Here is a 21,551-nt window from a genome sequence, read left to right as displayed (position 1 = left end):
CCCCCCCCTCAAGGATAAGGCGGTGAGCGCACCTAAGGTGGTGAAGGCCTTAATCCATCCGGCCAAGCCCTCTATCGATACTGTCGCGGCGGCCCTGGCTCAGCCTGTGGAGGCTACACCAGTGGTGGCGACCTCGGGGCTCAGAGTCTCCCTGCCACCTCGGAGGGAGTCCTCTTTTGTGCCCATCGATAGGACCCCCGTGAAATCCCCGGCGGGGAAGAAGAAGGGGGGGCAGGGCGTCGTCGTAGATTCGGCCTGAACCTCGGAGGAAGAGCTGATTGAGGTCTTAAGCCACGGCCTTGGCGTGGAAGAAGACCGGCCCGTCGGGATGGATCCCGACGCAGGTGACGACGACATCGTCGAGGGTGCCGACGGGGCCCCTGATCGCCCGTCGGATTCCCCTCTGCCAGCGCCGCAAGACAACTCGGCGGCCATTTTGTTGGCTATACAGTCCTTATGTTCAGAGATAAGGACGAGACTACCGTTGCCGACGGAGGAACCTCTCCCGTCGGGGGATCCTGAGCCGGGACCTTCTGGTGCTCCCCCGCCCAAGAAAAGAAGGATTCACCCTCCACCTCCTTTTCAGCCGTCGCGCCCCGTCCAGCCCTCCTCCCCGTCCACCCGAGGGGGTGATACGGGGACTGACACGGCAGCGACGGGTACGGACGACGAGGTATACGAGGATCTACCGTCGTCACCTCCCACCAGGGCTTCTCCGCCCGACGAGATTGGATCGTTCCACTCCATGATCGCCAGGGCATCCGAGCTTTTCCAACTCTGCCCTGAGGAGAAGAAAAAGGAAGGATTCCTTTATCAACGGCGCGAGGCCAAGAGGAAGACGGTCCTCGCGGTGCCTCTACTGGACGACATTTGGGATGAGGGCCTCGCCCTCCTCAAGAACCCTTCCACGACGCCAGCTAGAAGAGACCGGTACGAGAAGAAGTACCAGGTCCCGGACGCGGCCCCCCTGTGCCTCCGGGCACAGCCTACCCCGGACTCCGTCGTCTCCACGGCGGCCAGGAAGAAAGCGGGGGGGGGGGGTGGCCTCCACATCGACTTCCCCTCCAGACGGCGAGGGAAAGAAATTGGACGCTATGGGACGCAGGGTCATCTCGTCTGCAGCGACGACGATTAAAGCGGCCAACGCCTTGGCTATCGTGGCCCGCTACGACAGGGAGCTATGGTACAAACTGGACTTCCTACTGGACGACAAGAGGGCGGATGCCCTGGAGATCCTACAGGAAGGCGAGGTGGCGTCAGACCACGCCATCACTATTGCGACGGACATCGCCGACACTGGGTTTCGCCAGTTGGGCAACGGCGTGTGCCTTAGGCGGCGTGGATGGCTCAAGGCTACGGACTTCCGTCAAGACGTACAGACCAGAGTCCTGGACATGCCGTTCGATGGGAACAACCTGTTTGGGAAAACAGTGGACGATTCCCTTCAGGCCATTAAAGCGGACACTGAGACGGCCCGGGCCCTTGGGGTTCTGCAGCAACGACGGACGCCCTTTCGGAGCAGCGGAGGCAAGGGCGCCTCCAAAAGTTCCGGCGGCGGTTTCTCCACCTACCGTCAAGCGGCCCGCTCGTCGTCTCAGGAGGCCTACAGAGGACGAGGCAAGTCTGGCGGACCCCGCCGTCGTCGCCAAGGAGGTCAAGGCGGCAAAGCCTCGTCGAAACAAGATTGAACCGGCCGTGGGGTCGGGCCCCCACCGAAGCACCCCGGTGGGAGGCCGGCTGGCAAGCTTCGTCAGCGTGTGGGAGTCCATCTCCACCGACCGTTGGGTGCTGGACGCCTTAGCCCGGGGCCACGCGCTCGAGTTTCAAAGAAGGTACCCGCGCGTCCCCCCCGTGGCCAGGAAAGAGCTTCACGTCCCTCAGCTTCTCCTGGAGGTAAAGGCGATGCTCAGGAAGGGCGCCATCGAACTCGTCCCAAAGAGGCTTCGGGGCTCCGGAGTTTACTCGAGATACTTCCTCGCGAAGAAGAAGACGGGAGGATGGCGCCCCATCCTAGACCTGCGACGTCTGAACAAGTTCATCAAGGCGCAGAAGTTCCGGATGGTCACCCTCCAGCACGTCCTGGGGCAGCTGGAGGAAGGAGACTTCCTGTCGTCGTTGGATTTGGAGGATGCCTACTTCCATATTCCCATCCTAAAGGGGCACCGAAAATTCCTCAGGTTTGTGGTCCAAGGGCGTTACTACCAGTTCAAAGCCCTCCCCTTCGGACTACGGTCGGCACCCAGGGTATTCACCAAGTGCCTTGCACCGGTGGCGGCGCAGCTGCGCCGCGAGGGGATCCACGTCTACCCCTACCTGGACGACTGGCTCATCCGAGCCAAGACGAGGGAGCTCGCCGTGGAGCACACGGCAAGGACCGTCCAACTTCTCACGGACCTGGGATTCTCCGTGAACTACGCCAAGTCCCACCTGGTACCCGCGCAAAACGCACTGTTTCTGGGAGCGAAGATCGACACAGTGTCCCTTCTGGCCTCCCCGTCGAAGGAAAGGACCAGGTCCATCCTGGGCAAGGTACAGCGGATGTTGGTTTCCGACGCGGCCAAGGTGAGGTCCATCAAGTCCCTCCTCGGAATGATGTCTTCTTGCATCTACCTCATTCCCATGGCAGGCTCCGGATGCGCCCGTTGCAGGAGTTCCTGGACGCGCGCTGGATCCAAACGACGGGCGGCTTCGAGGAGAGGATCACACTCGACGAGAGTTTCCGCCGAGCGGTCCGGTGGTGGGGCAACCGCGCGCATCTGACGGCGGGCTTGGACTTCCAGACCCCAGACCACCAGGAGACAGTGACCACGGATGCCTCCCTGGAAGGTTGGGGAGCGCACACTGAAAATCTGCACGCGAGAGGCCTTTGGCTCCCGACGGAGAAGTCCCTCCATATCAACGTCCTGGAGCTCCGTGCAGTGTTCTGGGCCCTCGGGTCCTTCCTTCCGTCCCTCAAGGGCAAGGTGGTGAGGATCTTCACCGACAACACCACCACCATGTTTTACATCAGGAAACAGGGCGGAACCAGGTCCCCAGCGCTGTCCAAGGAGGCGCAGGACCTGTGGCATTGGGCCGTCGCCCAAAGGATGTTTCTGGTGCCGTTTCATCTGGCAGGGATAAAAAACACCATCGCCGACTCACTCAGCAGGGAGCTGCGCTCGTGCCACGAGTGGGGACTACGGCAGGATCTAGTGGATCGCCTCTTCCGACGGTGGGGCACACCCCAGATCGACCTGTTCGCGACGGCGACGAACTCCAAGTGCCGGAGGTTCGCCAGCAGGTTTCCCCAGGCGAGGAGCATGGGCGATGCTTTCTCGTTCCCCTGGGAGGGCCTGTTCCTCTACGCGTTCCCTCCTTTGCCACTGCTAATCCGGCTCGTCAACCAGCTCAAGAGGTCACGGTGCAGGATGATCCTCGTCGCACCTGCGTGGCCGAGGCAGATATGGTTCCCGGACCTTCTGGACTTGTCAGCGTCCCCGCCAATGAAGCTGCCGGTGGACGCGGATCTACTCTCCAGGGAAGGAGGCGCCATCCTCCACCACGACCCGAAATCGCTGAACTTGCAGGCCTGGCTCCTGCAGCGCTAGAGTTTGGAGGATACGACATACCGGCCGACTGCAGAGAGGTTCTTGCAAAGGCCAGGGCGTCCTCGACTCTTAAATGCTACGGACACAAATGGAAGAGGTTCTCTGTCTGGTGCCACGCACAGAAGATTAACCCTCTACGGATTACGGCTCCCCAGGTACCTCTGTACCTGCTGACGCTGGCCAAAGCTGGACTGGCACACGCGTCCATCAAGATTCATCTTGCTGCGATCTCCCGATACACCAGAACCACGGGCCGGACGTCCTTGTGGTCTCATCGTCTGGTGAAAGAGTTCATGAAGGGACTGTTCAGATCGTTCTCGCCGGTGAAGGCGCCGGCCCCGGCGTGGGAGCTCAACGTGGTGCTGACCAAGCTCATGGGACCTCCGTTCAAGCCTCTGCACTCGGCCCCGTTGAAGTTTCTGTCGTGGAAAACAGCGTTTCTTGTGGCCATCACCTCCGCACGACGGGTGGGAGAGATCCAGGCCCTTTCCTGCAAGGCCCCGTACTTGACTTTTCACGACAAGAGGGTAGTGCTCAGGACGCACCCCTCCTTCATGCCCAAGGTACTGTCGGACTTCCATCTCAACGAACCCTTGGTGTTGCCTGTGTTCTTCCCGTCGCCTTCGTCGCCGGCTGAGAGGACTTTGCACTCGCTGGATGTGGCTAGAGCGCTGAAGTTCTACGTGGACCGCACGAAGTGTTTTCGGAAGACGTCACAACTCTTTGTGAACTTTGGACCTGTCAATCAGGGGAAGGCTCTCTCGAAGGCTTCCATTTCCAGATGGCTCTCCGGCTGTATCATGTACTGTCATCGGTTGGCAAACCGACCGCTGCCTGGCCGTCCGAGAGCCCATTCCACCAGAGCGATCGCAGCTACCACGGCGTTCCTTTCTGGTGTGCCCCTGCTGGACATATGCAGGGCTGCTACGTGGAGGTCGACGCACACCTTCACGAAATTCTACTGCGTCGATCGGGATTCCAGGGAGGAGTCCAGGGTCGGCCAAGCAGTGCTGCGCAACCTGTTCGCCTGAGGTGAGCCTGGTGAGGAGGTAAGATGCTTAATGTTGAGTTTGCTGTACTGCTTAATGTTGAGCCTTTGCCACCTCCCGTGGTTGTGCATGTGTGTACTGCTATGTATTCTTTATTCATGAGCATGTGAATCCATGCCAAACCCCATGCTGGAGAAGGAACAAGTTACTTACCTGTAACTGTTGTTCTCCAGCATGGGTCTGGCATGGATTCACATGCGAACCCTCCCGCCTACCCCTCTGCGGCTCTTCACTTGGTCATACTGCCACTTCACGTGCTTCCAAATCTGAAGATGGCTGCCAGAGGCGGTGCTTAGGTAGAGGGCAGTCATTGGCTGTGGTCAGTATGACGCAGAGACCAGTGATTGGTTATTACTACGAAAGACAGATCAGAAACGAAACTGATACTGGTTTATTCTTTACCGAGGATTCCCAGCCTGACGACGGGGAATATTCATGAGCATGTGAATCCATGCCAGACCCATGCTGGAGAACAAGAGTTAAAGGTAAGTAACTTGTTCCTTCTGTCCCGTGTCTAGGTCGGAAACCCGATTGCCGTAGGCTCAGGCGATTGTTATTTTCCAGGTGTTCCTGAATGTGGAGGTAGGCAGCGCGGTCAAGGATTTTCAGGAGAAAGGGGACCGTCGTGATGGGACGGTAATTAGTAGGCATGCTGGGGTCAATGGATTTTTTGGAGGACCCATGCTTCTTTCAGATTCTTAGGGACTGTACCTTGTGAGAAGGAGTTATTGATGAGAGAGGTGATGAATGGGGCGAGTTCTGTAACAAAGTCTTTGATGATAGGGGCAGGGCATATGTCGCCTTGACACCTTGACAGTTTTAACCTGGAGATGATTTTTATGACCTTAGTGGTGGAGACTGGCCTAAATTCGAAAGGAGCGGGTAGAGGATCTCTCCTAGGCTGGCGGTGTTAACTTGTCTTTTTTGTTTGCGATTTTGTTTTGGAGCATAGTTATTTTTTTCAGGAGTGCATGCTGTATGTTAGCACACCAGGTTTCGTCTTTCTGACAGGTGTAGGGTGGGCTGGAGGGAGACTCAAGTTCCCTCAGGATGGTGAATAATTCCTTGATGCTAGATTTGGCATTTGCTAAGCGCTCATTGTATGTAGCCTTTTTAGCTAGCAGTATTGCTTGTTTGTATTTTTTACCGGAGGCGATGAAAATATCCCTATTTTCCGATGGCGAGGCTTTCCAGGTTGATTCAGCGGCACGTTTATTCGATCTAAGATTCTCGAGGTCAGGTGTGAACCAAGAGTTCAGGTGAGCTGTCTGTTTTGGTTTGCGGTGTTTGAGAGGGGCACTTTTGACAACAGCTTGGAGGATGGTGGTGTTGTAGAGATATACCATGGCTGATGGTTTGGCGTGGGAGTAGGTACTCTCAGTGATGGGGCCTAATAGAGGGAGTAGGTTAGTGCGTTTGATGTTGGGCGTCTTTTTTGCAAGGGTAGCTGGTGTTAAGTGTGGAACAGTTTTGTGTTGGGTTTGTCTGGGGATAGTGAATGTGATGATGTTATGGTCTGATCAGGGGCAAGGGGAATAAGCTATAATGCTGGTTGATCCATTTAGATCGGCAAGCCAGCCTAAGGTGCGGCCTTTGTCATGGGTAGCTTGTTCAATGCGTTTAGTAAGTCCTAGAGCGGCCATTGTGTTTTGAATGGTTATGACATTGGGTTGTAGGCTGTCAGAGGCCAAGATTAAAGTCGCCTAAGATGATGATTCGAGTAGATGGTTTGGTGTTTTTCGAGAGTAGTAGAGTTACATCCTCGTCAAAGGTTTGTAGTGGTCCAGGTGGTCTGTATATGATGTGCATGGTGGTGGTTGCGGTATTGGGGTAGAATAGTTTGAGAGGAGTTCCCCAGAGGGGAAAGCTTGGTCATGTGATTCTCTGATGGAAAGGTCAGATTTAGCGATCAGGGCAACTCCACCTCCTTTGATGGTGGTTCTATCTTTTCTGTAAATTGTGAATCCTTCCGGTATGGCTAATGGGATTGCAGGGCCTTCTGCAGGGTGCAGCCATGTTTCTGTGACCGCTAGGAGGTTAAGATGGTTGGTAGTTATGAGGTCAGATATGTCAAGGGCATGTGCTATGAGTGATCGTGCATTGATGAGACCACCCTTGATGGTGGTTTTGGTGACAGTGGTAGTTTTGAGTGAAATTCTTTTTAAGAAGATTGGGACATGCCAACAAGCTGGACGGTGTATTCTCTGCATGTGAAACAAATATGGGATTTTAGGAAATACGAAAGATGATGGCACAATAGCAGTAGATTTCCAGGTATAAACAAGCAATTCTATAAATAATGATATGGCGCTTCCTTACAAGGGGGAGGAGAGGACTTTTCAGACATTTTTGAATAGGATTAATCCCCCTGCAATAACAGAAATCGAATTAGTGATGCCCCTATAACATCAGACGTCATTCAGATGGCCATATTGGGACTTGCCAAGGGTAAAGCAGGGATGTTGGGTGGATTATCAATAGATTTTTGCAAAACATTTAGAAAAGAATTAGCCCTTTTATTAGTGCAGGTATTTTAATAACTCCTAACAATTAATGTGTTTCTGCTTACTTTTTATGAGGCACTGAAGATCTTTCTTTAAAGGATGGCAAGCATGCAATGACCAGTAGTCCGTACAGACGCATCTCGAAGATTTTGCTAAACTTAGCAATGGGGTTTTAGAAGGGCTTGTTCACTAGGATCAAACTGTCTTCATCCAGGACAAAATGCAACTGATAACATATGACGAGTGCTTAATATAGCAGGACTGTCACTGGTCTCTGAAAAAGTCCTTTTTAACAGGGTTAGTTGAGATGTTCTCTTTCAGGTGTTTAATAAGATAGTGATATAAGAATTGTTCGTATCAAGGTTTAAGGCTATGTATTTGAAACTGATGGCTTAAATACTAATCAATGATCTGACCTCATCCACCTTCCGTCTGTACTCTAGAACTCACCAAGTGTATCCACTATCTATTAGCTACCAAGCCATTGACATCATCAGATAGACCGGACGTGATCTAAGTATGACATGTATAACCTGAGAGAAGTCCAGGTATCAACACTAATCTGCTGGGCTATAGAAAAAGAATGGCCTGTGTTCCGAGTGTTTTGGTAAAAGTTTATCACAACAGGTCTTGGCACCTCAACAACAGGGACGAAATACAGGTTGCCAAAACTTTGTTACGAAGGACCAGGATGTGGAGAAAAGTGAATGCCCAGAGTATCTCGACCCCTACAGCAGTGTAGAAAATATGCCCAATCGAGGCTGCTACAAAAGGGTGTCAAGTCAACCCTGGGTACCAATAGTGATTCCTCAAAAGCAGAATCTAAAGGGCTTCCTTTGTTATTCTCTTTATTAACTTCTTGTGATTAGGTATGGTCAGACCTCAAGAAAAGAGCATTTTGGAGTCCCTGCCGTCATCCCTATTGTGATGGTCTAAATGACACACAGGTTACATTTGGTAGCTTCCACTGGTTTTGAGCTTTTAGGAAACCTAGGACTTTGTCAGGTTCCATCGGTATCAATGTTTGGTTACTGGAACTCTAAAGGCAGAGAGACTCAATCTTTGGAAAGAAAAGATCTGGTCGGATACTTTGGCCCAGTGTTCCTGGTCTAATCCAAAGGGGAATTATACCTAGGATGGGACAACTACTTGAATTTTATCTGGGGTACAACAGTGGTTTGGAATTTTGGGTCAAGCATTGCAGCTTGGTAACTTCCTACCCAGAGGTGCTCACAAGTGTGTATACCTGCAGTACCCTACTCCTGAACGGGCAACTGAAGTGGCAAACCTCTTACTGGTAGAGACAGGCTGTGCAGATTCAACTGTGGTCAGTCCAGAATCCTTCCAACTTGAAGTCTGTAACCATATTTCTCCCCCAACATCCAAATTGGCTTCACTGCATTAACTTCCTTCAGCTTGGAGAGGAGATGTTCTTTGCAACCTCTGTTGAATTCCAGCATAGAGCCGAAAGAACATGCAGACTCTGTGATAGTTGAAAAGACTGGAGGAGGGTATCTGTACTTCTGCCCTCTTTATGGCAGAGCAGAGGCACAGACAACCCCAGCCAAGGTTCTCTATATGGTAGCTATAGACGAGCAACCAAGGCTTACGCTCTCAGGAGGGATGCAGGCTGGTTCTTAAGTACAGTGAGTCCCCAAGCCCCCACAAAGGAATATCCACACACTATGTCATGTGCTAACACAGATCTTGACATAAAAATAAGGTTCAGAGATATATACACAATTCTGTAACACACTTTGTACTCTGGTAATTCGAATATGGCAAATATACAGTTCTATGTGGTACCACACTTGGACTTAAGATTCCTTTAAAATGCATCAACTGCTGGCAGTTGTAAGGGAGCAGGCACATCTTTCAGTAAAGTGCAAGTTAAGGTTAAACAATGGCAGAATGCTTTCGTTGGATATAGAGACACAATTCTATGTGAGTATCCCTCCGCCCACCTGGGCAACCTATAATAACGAGTTAACCCCAGTCCATGAATGTTTAATGAGCCCTGCTTCTTGGTTAAAAAGTTCAACCACCCTAATGTACCTGAAGTGGAAGAGTTTTGTGGATGGGCTCCTTCGGGGTGAGTGCTCCCTTTTAAGTGTGCCCCTGGGCGTCGAGAACCTCAAGGAAAAATTGAACACTTGCAATGATGCTGCAGCTTCGACTTTCGCAGTGCTCTTCGACGATCGATCGTGGAAGTCCTGGGAAGAGGAGGCGTGCGGTAAACCTCTATGCAAGGTGTTTGGTGCTGCAAATAAGACTCAGTGATGGATGCAGGCCCGGCAGCGGCTATCGGGAGTCGCGTTTGGCAGTCCTCTGGCCTTTCGGTGTGGCAGCCGCAGCACATACCTTAGGATAGCTTTGGTGATCGGGACTCGACCATGGGCTGGACCTCGGATATTCACTCTGTCAGTGTCCTCAGGACGTCTGTCGGCTTCTGGTGGTGGGAAACTCCCGGCGGACTTTCTTCAGTAGCCAGCGACCTCGACTTTCTCCGGCGGGACAAAGTTGTTGACGGTGATGGCAAGGGAGCCCGTGTGCAGCACGGCGTCAATGTGTTCCCGCTTCTGGGAAACACGATTCTACTTAGCTTCCAGCAGTCACAGAGAACTTCTGAACCCCGGTCGGCGTCAATGGACTTCGATGGCCTCGATGTCCAGGCCCTCTTCAGGATTCTCGGTGGACCTCTTCTCTGGTCAACAGCCTTTCGGGACTGGCATCCAGGGTGCTTGGATGAAGAACAGCTGTTTTGCAGTATGGTCCCTCGTAGCTCGGGGAGAGGTTTCCTAGCCAGGTCCTCTTGTATCAGTCCTCAACAGCTTTCAGATTATTTTGAAGGAAATGCAGCAGCAATCTTCTTCTTCCAGCTGGACTTCAAGGGTGAGCTTCAAGTTTCGACTTCAGCTTCTGAACCAATTGGGAAGTGAGAGGTCCCCAGATATACACATCTGTCCCTCATTCACTGAGTCAGCCAATCACACAGAAGGGCATTCAAGCAGGCAGGCAGCCAGCCAATCAGGCTCACAGGCATTCAGGCTATTCACTTCCACCCAGACACCCGTAACAAGGAATGTGGATTGGGGCAAGCACCCAGCCTTCCAGCACACCACACTGCATTCATATCAATTTCAGGCAGGGCTGTCTCATTCATTGTGTGACACACACAGAAACCAGACACCCATAACATAGACTCCATATTGGTACCCATGTCCCATCCCAAGGGAGTCCCCGCAACATACAGACACTGGGAAGGCTCCAGCCAGTCTGGCCTGGACTTCCCCACAATACCATATATGGTTCTTCCACCCTACAGCCAGTCAGGGGAAGCGACACAGTCAGGGCTTCCCAGGACTTTGGAAAAACAAGGTAACAGGCAATAGAAACGAAGAGGCCACAGGCTCTAGCTTGCTTCCTGTCGGGAATCCACTGATTCCTATGGCCGGGCTTGGGTATCCCAAAATGGAGGATACTCAGAGCTCCCTTCATATCAACATGAAGCTGCCACCAGCCCATTTCATGCTCTGTGGGTAACACACAGGTGCCCAAAATCATACACTAGGGGTACAGGGTTGTACCCCCATGCATGGGTGCCATAAGGGTATCCCAAAGGTCTCTGTTCACCACAACCAAAAAGAGGAAGAGCTGCAATGCCAGGGGTCCCAAATGGACTCCTGTGCAGGAGATAACAGAACACGCATGATAAGGGAGTATAGGACAAGGACATGGAGGCCCTGTCCTTCCAATGCATTTCCAGCATCACAATAGTCAGCAATCGAGAACTACCTAAAGCACCCAGTTAATTGCTTAAACCTTGTAGTAAAAACAATTAGCAGCAGAGGAGGCAATGTTTTAGAAAAAACAAAAGAACAAAAAATGCCTGGAATTCAAAATGAAAAAAGCAGGGTCCCCACTCTAAGGCATGGCACAGTCACATAAATGTTCACCACTCTACCACCTCTGCGATTTTCAGGAACCCCGAAAGGATAGTCACAGAGACTTTCCTATCCACACTGCTCCTACCCATATACAGGACTGCAAAGGCCGTAGTGTCAGAGGTATCCATATCTCCACTGCTTCTGTTAATTCTGACAGGATCAGTGTCTTGATCCAGTCAAATGCGAGCAGGGACCCCTACAAGCCTGGAGGTAGGCGGCCTACCCGAGCAGTTGACGCTGATCCCCCTCCAGAGGTGAGGGAATTGGATGGGCCCCTAGTTCCATACTCGCCTGAGAGCGTGTTGTGGTGTAAAATCTACATTGAATGGTAATCCGCACCCTCATTTAAGGGTGACTAAAGAGATTTTAAGGAATGTGCATTGGTAAAATTTCGGGTGCGCAGGAGATAAATACGGCTCTGGCACAGAAAGCCATTACAGTACTGCAAATAAATCTAGTGTCCTTAGGTTATGGCCAACAACTTGGTAATATGGCGAAGATATATTGACATCTTTGGCATCTGGAAAGGGCCACCATCTGAGTTAGAGGACTTTGTGATCTTACCTCATGCCACCCTAGCCCAGAAACTGCTCTTCTGAGCACCTGTGAAGACCTGCTTGCAAATCTTCACACTAACACTCCATCTGTCCTCATTCTTCTAGACCTCTCCTCTGCCTTTGACACGGTTAACCACAACACCCTGATTGCACGTCTCTGTGACTACCTGGGAATCATAGGTCAGGCTCTGGCGTGGTTAACCTCCTTTCTCTCCTACCACCCATCACAGGTTCTCTCGACTATCGCCTTCTCAACCTGTGGCGTTCCCCAGGGATCTAACCTATCCCTCTGGTTCTTCAAGGTCTATATGGCTGCCTTGACCCGTGTGATTGCCACTTGCACCTCTAACTTCCAGTGTTATGCGGATGACACGCAACTATCTTTCAAGCTACCCTCAGCCATCTCCTCCTCCCTGCTCATACCCGATTGCAGCACACCGTGACCAAATAGCAGACAAACAACCTGCTTCCACCCCAGTAAGACCGAGATTGTTCTCATTGGGACCCCTGCTACTGCTTTCCCACTTTCACTCTGTCCGGCCTCCCTTGACCATGCGCCTGCACCTACCTGCGAGGCTAAAAACCTTGTGGTCATCTTCAACTCCACTCTCTCCTTCTCCTCTCACATTTCTGACATCTCTAAAAAGTATAACTATCAGCTTCACCTCCTCAGAAGTACTCTACCTTTTCGAGTGGATTGTGTCCTCCAACGTATTCCTCATCTTAGATGTATTCCATCCAGCTTTGCTGCTCTTCGGAAATTTTTTCGGCAGAGGGCGCCGTGCGTCCATGTCGTCGAGTCGATGGTCCCTCGAAGGCCTCCGTCGAGGGTGATGTCATCGGGTATATAAGTAGCACGCGCGGCGCCCGTTGGCCTCAGTTACGTTTTTCTGCAGTATACGTTGCTTCAGACATTCGTCGCGCCTCGAGTTCTGTGAGAATATATATAATAACAAAATATGTCCTCGTCATCGACGCCGACCACGACCCCGAAATCGGGATTAAAAAAGTGCAAATCGTGCGGGTCAAAAATGTCTATCACGGACCCGCATCGAGAGTGTTTGTGGTGCCTCGGAGAAGGCCACGACATGGAGGCCTGTACGAAGTGTCAGGCGATGACGAGGAAGGCCTTGCGAGAAAGGAGAGGAAAGCTACAGGTAGGTCAAAAAACCGATCGAAAAACCTCTAGCGTCAAGTCGAGATCCCGTGAGGAGAATTCTCCTCGACGCGAAAGGCATCGATCGAGGTCCCGTAGCGATTCCCATCGCTCGTCGTCTTCATCAAAAAGATCAAAGAAACGACACCACAGGTCTCCCTCCACCTCGTCGTCAGACGAGTCTCCAAAAAAGATGAAATGCCCCACAAAACATTCATCTACCGAAGAGTGGGAAGCATTCAGGGTCAAAATGATGGAGGTGTTTGAAAAAGCGAAGCCTCGGTCCGCGCCTTCTTCGGAAGCCGGCCGGGAGCGTCATCGCTCTGACACTCGCGTGCCCTCGAGCCCGGGTGATCGAAAAAGGAAGGATAGGGAACCTTCCAGGATGCCGAGTGAAAAACGCTTGAGTCGAGTCGACCGCTCGAGGTCATCGACGCTGTCCGAGACCCTTCATACCTCGAAGGGAAAATCTTCAAAGGTCGCCTCGACGCCCTCGAAGCAGACCCTGTCGACGACAACGGTGTCATCGACGCCGTTGTCGACGCCGAAACCCTCGGCGCCAAAGGTTCCAGCCAAGCCAGGGAAGCTAAAAAAAGAGAAGGATAAGGTTACAAAACCTGTATTGTCCTCAGAGCCAGGTACTATACCTCTTCCTCCTCCTCTCCCAGAGAAGGTTTTCAAGCCTCTCCCCAGAAAGGAGTTTTTCAAATACCTGACCTCAATTTCTGAGGAACAGGAGAGATCTGATGAGGAGAATGTACCTTTTGGGCTGGAATATGGCACCCAAAATATCCTAGAATGCTTGATTTCAGAAGAAAGCAGAATGAGGGACTTGGTGGAATCATTACACAATGCAAGTGGCATTGACACATCTCCTGAAAACGACTTTGGCAGACCAGAACCAGGAGAGCATGCCAGTCCATCATACCGTCAATTAATGACAAATGTAGTAGATTACTTAGGATGGGCTGAACCATCAGCCCAATTCATCCAGGATGATTTAACAGATATATTGGACCATGGGCCCACCGAAGACCCAGTACTACCCTTTCATGAAGCCCTGCAAAATAGGGTGGCCAAGAATTGGGAAACTCCGTATTCTATTCCTCTGGTAAATAAATTCCTCACCTCAAAATACCGCCCGGCCAGTAGCGACCCCGGCTATCTGTCCAAACACCCAACTCCCGAGAGTCTGGTCATACAGGCAGCCACAGCTTCTAACAAACTTGCATACCCGTCTATCCCTCCAGACATGGACGATAAGCATGTGGATGGTAGGGCAGGAAAGGTATTTTCAGCCGGGAGCATGGCTTTAAAATCTGCCAACTCCACATGTGCCTTGGCAAAATTTTTCATACACTCTTTGGGAGTGCATTGCAATGGCGGCGGAGCACATACCAGAAGGGGAAGGGTTCCTAGCCATCGTTAGAGATGGAAAGGAAGCCATGCAGGAATCCCTTCAATCTGGATTGGACACTGCAGATAGTGTAAGCAGGTCCATGGGCACTAGCACGGTAATGCACAGATTTGCGTGGTTACGTAAGTCGGGTTTCGCACCGGACGTACAGAACCGCCTTCTGAACATGCCTTTTGACGGGTCTCACCTTTTTGGCAACAAGGCTGACGAGATCCTTGAGAGGTTGCAGACCTCAAAAGCAGCTGCCAAATCTTTAGGAGCTGCTATTAGGCAACCTCAGCCTTTTTGTGTGCAAGGACAGTCATGGAGGGGACGATCCTATCGTTACTACACCTCATATGGAAAGGCGAGAGGAATGGCCAGTCAAAGGGGCCAGAAAAAGGCCACTCGTGGTGGACGAGGAAAACGTGCTAAACCAGCTCCAGCTGCAGCCTCTCTGCCATCAGCGGCTGCAACATCCGCCACAAAACCGCTTTGAGGACTTGCATCACAAAACACCTGTAGGGGGCATGCTGTCACATCATCGGCAAGAATGGCGAGCCATTACTTCAGATGTTTGGGCTCTAGAAATAATAGCCCAAGGTTACTGCCTTCCTTTTCTAACGCAACCTCAAAGCAATCCACCAGGGAGACACCCGTTGAAGTCTTCAAACCCGCTCCTACAGCAGGAAGTTTTAACCCTGCTGGAGAAAGGTGCTATAGAACCAGTACCTGCAGCGGAGAGGAACAAGGGATGGTACTCCCCGTATTTTTTGATCCCCAAAAAGGACAGAGAACTGAGACCCATCTTGGACTTAAGAAACTTGAACAAGTTCCTCAGAAAGGACAAGTTCAGGCCCTTCAACTTCAGGACTGGTTGGTGTCATTGGACCTCCAGGATGCTTATTTTCACGTGCCGATTCATCTGAAACACAGAAAATACCGGAGGTTCGTAGTTGGCGACTCACATTATCAGTTTCGATTCCTGCCTTTCGGGTTGACCTCCGCCCCAAGGGTCTTCACCAAGTTAATGGTAGTGGTGGCAGCGCACCTCAGGAGAGTGGGGGAATTCATGTCTACCCCTACCTGGACGATTGGTTGATCAGAGCGCTTTCTGCCGAGCAAGCACTGGATCATCTGAAAGTCACCTGCCACTTTCTCCACAAACTGGGCTTCTCCCTCAATTTCAAGAAGTCACAGATGACACCTTCCCAACAGCTTCAGTACATAGGAGCTGTATTAGACACGTCCTTGGGAAAGAGCTCGCCTCCCAAGTCGAGGGCTCAAGACATTCTTCAGATGGTTTCCAAATTCCAAAATGCCCAAAATCTCCAGGCTTACGACTTTTTAAGGTTGCTCGGCCTCATGGCATCCTGCATCTTTCTGGTGCCAGAGGCACGCTTGAGGATGAGATCCCTTCAATGGGCCCTAAAGACTCAGTGGTCCTAGTTCTCGGGTCAAATGACGGATCCTCTTCAGATTCCGAACAAGGTCAGACAAGACCTTCTATTGTGGACCTGTACAGAGAATATCCTAAAAGGAGAACCTTTTTGGCAACCATGGCCAGAGATCACAGTAGTGACGGACGCCTCACTCCTGGGGTGGAGAGCTCATGCCAATGATTTGACAATCAACGGTCTTTGGTCTCTATCAGAGTCCAAACTACATATCAACATTTTAGAGCTGAGGGCAATCAGACTAGCGCTGAAGGCCTTCCTGCCATCTGTCAGGGGAAAGAAAGTCCTGATAATGACGGACAACACAGTGGCCATGCACAACCTAAACAAAAGAGGAGGTGTGGGGTCACTACCCCTGTGCAGATAGGGAATGCAGCTCTGGTATTGGGTGGTTCAGGAAGGAATCTCTTTAACAGCAATTCATCTAGCCGGGGAAGAGAATATGACGGCAGATGCTCTGAGCAGGCAGAGCACGGTATCCCACAAATGGGAACTGGCTCAGGAAGTCATTCAAGAGATCTTCGCCCTTTGGGGAACCCCTCAAGTAGACCTGTTTGCAACCGGAATCAACCGAAAATGCGAAAGGTATTGCTCAAGGGAATTTCCCCCGAGAGGAGCCCTGGGGGACGCATTCGTGGTGGAGTGGAATTTCCCACTATTGTACGCGTTCCCTCCGATTCCCATCATTCCTCAGGTCATCAGGAGGCTGAGAAGGTTTCGGAGCCGCATGATCCTAATTGCCCCGGATTGGGCCAGGAGAACGTGGTACCCGGACCTTCTAGACATGTCCATCTGTCCTCCAGTAAGTCTTCCTCAGAGAGAGAACCTTCTCTCTCAAATGGAGGGTCAGGTTCTCCATCCAGAGGTCAAAACGCTCAACCTTCATGCTTGGTATCTGAAAGGCTGAGATACAGGTATTGGAACCTTCCAGATGACGTTATGGAGGTGTTGCTTTCGGCAAGAAGGCCAGCAACAAAGTCTCTATACCGTTGCCATTGGAAAAAGTTTTGCAACTGGTGCAGAGAAAAGAATGTCGATCCTTTTCTATGTTCTATTCCGGAAGTATTACCTTTCCTTCTGACCCTAGCACATAGTGGTCTGAATATCGGAACAATAAAAGGTTACCTTGCGGCGCTTTCCATTTTCAAGCGTTCATCGGAAGAATGCTCCTACTTCAAAATTCCTTTGATAATACAATTCTTAAAAGGACTTACTAATGCGTTTCCTCCTCACCCATTTCAAGTACCGATCTGGGATCTAAATTTAGTCCTAAAATTCTTAATGTGTGCTCCTTTTGAGCCTATGCACACGTGTCCATTAAGATTACTAACATGGAAAACAGCCTTCTTGGTTGCTCTGACATCAGCAAGAAGAGTGAGCGAATTGCAGGCACTGTCTTCTGGGCGCCCCTTTACTGTGTTCCATAAGGTCAGAGTTGTGTTTAGGGTAAAACCATCATTTTTACCGAAAGTAATATCTGATTTTCTTTAATTCAGAAAATTGTCTAACCCGCATTCTATCCTCCACCCCTTCCTTCGAAGGAGGAGGAAAGATTACACAGGTTGGATCCAAAAAGAGCTTTAAGCTTTTACATCTCTAGACTTTCCAGACAGAGTGGACAACCAACTGTTTATAGGTTACACAGGAAGGAAACTGGGTCAATCGGTGACAAAACAAACATTTTCACGCTGGATAGTACTTTGCATTTCAGAATGCTACAGACTAGCTCAAAAAGACCCTCCGGAAGGGTTAAGCGCTCATTCCCCCAGAGGCATCGCCTCCTCCACGGCCCTTCAAAGAGATGTTCCAATAAGATCCATTTGCGAAGCAGCAACTTGGTCTTCGCTACACACCTTCTCAAAATTCTATAACCTGGATGCTTCCCAGTCTAGGGAGCTAACTTTTGGAAAAGCAGTACTATACTCAGCCATCTAAGAGTATCGAAAAATATACCCCCTCCTCCAGAGGAATTGTCCATACTGCTTTGGGAGCCTATCTAAGATGAGGAATACGTTGGAGGACACAATCCACTCGAAGAACAAGTTACTTACCAACTGGTAACGTTCTTTCGATTGGATGTTCCTCCAACATATTCCTCATCGCCCTCCCAGCCTACCCCTCTGTAGATTTTCCGGGTTATTGCCATCTCAAATCTCGCAAGGCTCATACCTATCTGCCGGCACAATCTACACAGTACAAGATCAAAGATAAAAAGGGGAAAAACAGAACTGAGGCCAACGGGCGCCGCGCATGTTACTTATACACCCGATGACGTCACCCTCGACGGAGGCCTTCGAGGGACCATCGACACGGCGAAATCGACGCACGGCGCCCTCTGCCGAAAAAATTTCCGAAGAGCAGCAAAGCTGGATGGAATACATCTAAGATGAGGAATACGTTGGAGAAACATCCAATCGAAAGAACGTTACCAGTTGGTAAGTAACTTGTTCTTCTCACTTTCCCCCCGCTGCTCACTCTTTCCAGAGCCCTGGTTCTCTCCAGGTTGGACTTTTGCAACAGCCTTTTCCTCAGCCTCCCTTCTTCTGCTCTATGCCCTCTGCAACTCATCCAGAACAGATCCGCAAGACTTATCCTTGGCCTCCAGCCCGGGGACCACATCTATCAGGCGCTGAAATCCCTTCACTTGCTCCCTGTGGCTGCAAGGATCAAGTTCAAGACCCTCTCCATTGTCCACAAGGCTTTCTGGGGCCTGGGACCTACCTGCAATGTTGCCTCCCTAAATACTGTCCCTCACGAGCCCTCCACTCTTCTACCTCCAACCTCTGCGAGTGAGCCGGTTCTCCAAGCAGAGATTTGGAGGAAGATCCTTATCCTCAGCAGGTGCTTCCCTCTGGAAAAGTCTCCCTGCCGCCCTCTGTCGTGAGCCTGATCTTCTTAAGTTCCGGAAACTCCTCAAGACCTTCCTCTTCTCCATCTCCTCCTCTCTCCCACTACCCTGCTAACCTAGCACTCCGCTTTCCTCCCCGCCCCCCCTCTTCCTACAGCTTGCTGACTGGCCGCCTGGTGTACCCTATAGGCTCATAGGTCCTGGGCTCCTCTGCCAGTGCTTTCTCGCATTGCCTCAGGGCCCTACACCCCACCCACCCTCATTGCACTTGAGAAATGACCAAGAGAGTTGCTCTCTCTGCACTTACCCAGTCTCCTCCGACTCGGCTGTACTTGTACCTCCCCCAGCCCGCTCTGGCCGTATGTGCACTTGCACGATTCAAATGCATCGTGCCCGGAGAGCGTCTGTCTCCCTTGCCTTCACCCCTTAATTGCACTGGTTAAACTGCAGAATCACCGTCAGGCCTATTTGCTGTGTTCAACTGTTAAATATATTATATGCACTTACTCTACCTGTGCAGACTATTGCCGTCTCAGAAATTCAAGGGCTCTGAGCGACTGTTTGCCCCTCCCCATGTACCCACCCTCCTTGAGTGCTTTGAAACACTTGCCTGTGTATATGCTCTACACAAATAAACAATACCATACCAATCAAATTCACCATAGAAACGTGCCCTTGCATACATTTTTTAGATGTTGAGATCACTCTGAAGGACAACGCACTTGATACATCGGTATATCGTAAACCCACCGATGTCCATAATACATTACACTTTGCTAGCTACCACCCATGACATCTTAAGGAGAACTTACCTCTCAGTCAATGCATGAGGATGAAACGAATTGTCTCTGACAATGACACACAAGAATCAGCAGCAAACATGATCACTGAGAGATTCAGAGGCTATCCGGCTCAAATTCTAGAGAAGGCAAAAGAGATGAGCAATACTTTAGCCGTACAACACTTTTACAACCAAAAATGGCCAAGTGAACCAGTATTGATCCACACGATGAGGCACTCCAGACAAAGTACACAAATAAACAGGATCCTCAAAATAACTTGGAAAATCACTAGACTTGATCAACAACTCACTATACTATTTCCAAAGACACTGATGATTGCCTATAAAAGAGACAGAAATCTAAGAGACCGCTTGGTCAAAGCAGAGGGGAACGGGCAAAATACAAAAAATATTCTGAGCAAACATGGCACATCCCCCTGCCTACACTGTAGTAATTGCAACAATGTCCAGAAGGGCAACCACATTAGACATCCCCTCACAGGACAGAACATACCCTTTAAGAACTTTGCAACCTGCAACTCAAAAGATTTCATATATGGACTCATTTGCCCATGCAGCAAATTCTACATAGGGCAAACCACTAGAAAAATTAAAGAAAGAATAATCAAACATCAGGAATAAGAATCAAAAATCCCTGGTGGACAGACAATACTCAGCTATGAGACGTACCATTGCCCAATTGAGATACATAGTCTTGGAAGTAGTAAAAACACCGACCAGAGGGGGGAAACCAAATTAACTCTTGGAGGAAAAAGAGAAATGTATTGGATCCATAGAATGGAAGCCATGGATCCTAATGGTCTCGATGAAGAATTTTCCCTTGTACCATTTCTATGAACTAGTCTCATTCATGTGGATGTAAATTAATCGCAGATGGGATATTATACGGCCATAATCTGGGAAATTGGCATAATGTATAGGCACACAGATATGCCTAGTGATTGGAACCACATAACCAGACGTTACTTTGTTGTGTAAATAATCGCTCAATTAAATGTTGATGCAAGTGGGATCTCGATGTGACATTGTCCTGATGTGCCCTTTTTCATCATCCTGGTGACCGTTTAGCCTAGAGCACTACCATTCAACCCGTCATATCCCATCCCAGAAATACTTGACAATCAGTTTATCTTATTGATCCTAGACGAAAGTGTAACATTCGTAGCGATCTAATTAAACCTATATATGAGCAACATAGGCATTTATACACAGATTTCGTCTATTTACTAACTTCACGATGTCACCATGACGCTCTTACATCAGACATCACACATCCGCATCATATATCATTTAGCGGCCATTTATGAACCATAGCAGTCATAACATACACATTCCGTCTGTCTACTAACAACACGGTAACGCAATGCTGTTCTGACGTCAGACTCTCATGACGTATTATATTAAGCAGCCATTTTAGAACGCTCCCGTTTTGGAAATTATGCAACTGTGGCAGGTAATACTCTACACCAATTCTTTAATTTTGTACCCTCAGGGACAGACAGTATACCAGTCTGACTCTTGCATACTTTACCTTTCAGATACGCACCACCAGTAGAGGTGTAACCTACAAGTCCATACATTCTTCTTTATATTGATCGTACAGCAGATCCTACAAACAGCTTCATCTTATATTGACGGCTACAGAGAGTTAGTCCACAAAAAGAGATCTGGACATTTTCTGTTATACTCTTTTGATCTTTAGAGCATTAAGACAGAGACGCACACTCTAGTTATAAACTGATAGTCCATTTTCTTACCATCCTTATTAGGTTAAAGTTTGAACCTTTGGAGAATTGTACCGACAATTTGTACTAACGGATTGAATTGCATTTTCTTCCCACATAGAACTGTACAGCAGATCCTAATAACAGCTTCATCTTATATTGATGGCTACAGAGACTTAGTCCACAATAAGATATGAGATCATTTTCAGTTATACTCTGTGATCTCTATAGCGCTAACATAGAGAGGCGCACTCGAGCTACTTACTACTGACAGTCACTTTTTGGACCATCTTTATTAGGTCACAGTTTGGAACTTTGGAGAATTATACCGACTAGTTGTACGGAACAATTGCATTTACTTCCCACACAGACCTGCCCAGTAAACCAGGTGATTAAAGGGGGCCATCCTCAACAATGAGTGTGCTTTATTGATATTGTTTTAACATGACAATTATACAATAGATATGATTTATTGACCCAAATGTTTGTACTTATTTGTTAGATCTCACATAGAAAGTGAAGAA

At 49.8% G+C, this 21,551-nt stretch overlaps 1 protein-coding gene across 4 annotated transcripts in view; it reads right to left on the bottom strand.

The window, feature by feature from the left end:
• The window catches only part of CHPT1 (choline phosphotransferase 1), a 759,006-nt gene that overhangs the window by 167,813 nt on the left and 569,642 nt on the right, over positions 1-21,551 (bottom strand). For 2 of the 4 annotated variants that reach the window (XR_011281925.1, XR_011281924.1), the window contains exon 9: positions 19,314-19,420. The exons of the other annotated variants lie outside the window; for them this stretch is intronic. The gene's annotated coding sequence lies outside the window, so the exon portion shown is untranslated. The remainder of the gene's footprint in view (positions 1-19,313; positions 19,421-21,551) is intronic. 4 annotated transcript variants of the gene reach the window in all.

The sequence above is a fragment of the Ambystoma mexicanum genome, chromosome 12 (genome assembly GCF_040938575.1).
Source record: "Ambystoma mexicanum isolate Mex_15411 chromosome 12, UKY_AmexF1_1, whole genome shotgun sequence".
In the NCBI taxonomy this organism is placed as follows: Eukaryota; Metazoa; Chordata; class Amphibia; order Caudata; family Ambystomatidae; genus Ambystoma; species Ambystoma mexicanum.
The sequence above is the reverse complement of the archived record's forward strand: the minus strand, read 5'-3'. Positions and strand labels throughout refer to the sequence as shown.